A 772-nucleotide genomic window follows, 5' to 3' on the forward strand; every position below is an offset into this window, starting at 1 on the left:
CACACACACACACACACACACACAATAAATGTTAAAAAAAAAATTAATAAAAAAAAAAGTGGTAACTTGTCTTAATTCTAAAGTTACTTTTAAAAAATAAAATAAAAAAATAAAATAAAATTCACATCGAGGGTCAAAAAATCCATTGTCTCAAACTCAGTTCCATGGCCACACTTAACCGCAAGAGAGGCTGGGAAATGTGGTCCAGCTGTAGATAAACCAAGTGAATCTTGGTTAAAACATAATAGTCTCAGGGCAAGGGATACAGCTCAGTGGTGCAGCACCTGCCTGGCAAGCGTGAGCTCTTGAGTTTGATTCCTGGTACCCCCTATCTCCTCAAAAAAACATAGCAGTCTCTGCTACAGCACTTTTCATGTCTACCTTTAATACCTCTTAGAAGCTGTTGAGGACTGTATTGAATTTGTGTACACCTGAGCCAAAGCAGGGACCCGATAGTGTTCCTCCTTTCCCCTGGGCACAAGCATCTAAACATGAATTAAGCTTCAAATTAAGCTGTCCAATGATACCATCACAAACACTCACCAAGATGTCGCAGGTAGAAGCTCACCTCCCGGTGACAGAAAGTGACCCAGGTAGAAAAACTGGACCAGGGCTGGAGAGATGGCTCAGTGGTCTAAAGCACCTACTTGAAACAAGCTTGGCAAAGCACAAGGACTGCGGTTCGATCCCCAGCACCACATGCCAGCCAGCCCCGCCCCCTGGTGGGCTGAGCTGGCCACACACACAATAAATAAATGTAATAAATAAAAAT

The 772-nt window shown here is 42.9% G+C and overlaps 1 protein-coding gene across 2 annotated transcripts in view; it reads left to right on the forward strand.

Moving 5' to 3' along the window:
- The window catches only part of LOC111816671 (lipopolysaccharide-binding protein-like), a 23,632-nt gene that overhangs the window by 17,830 nt on the left and 5,030 nt on the right, over window positions 1-772 (forward strand). The window lies entirely within an intron of this gene.

This window comes from Octodon degus, unplaced genomic scaffold, assembly GCF_000260255.1.
Source record: "Octodon degus isolate 3935 unplaced genomic scaffold, OctDeg1.0 scaffold00037, whole genome shotgun sequence".
NCBI classification, from domain to species: Eukaryota; Metazoa; Chordata; class Mammalia; order Rodentia; family Octodontidae; genus Octodon; species Octodon degus.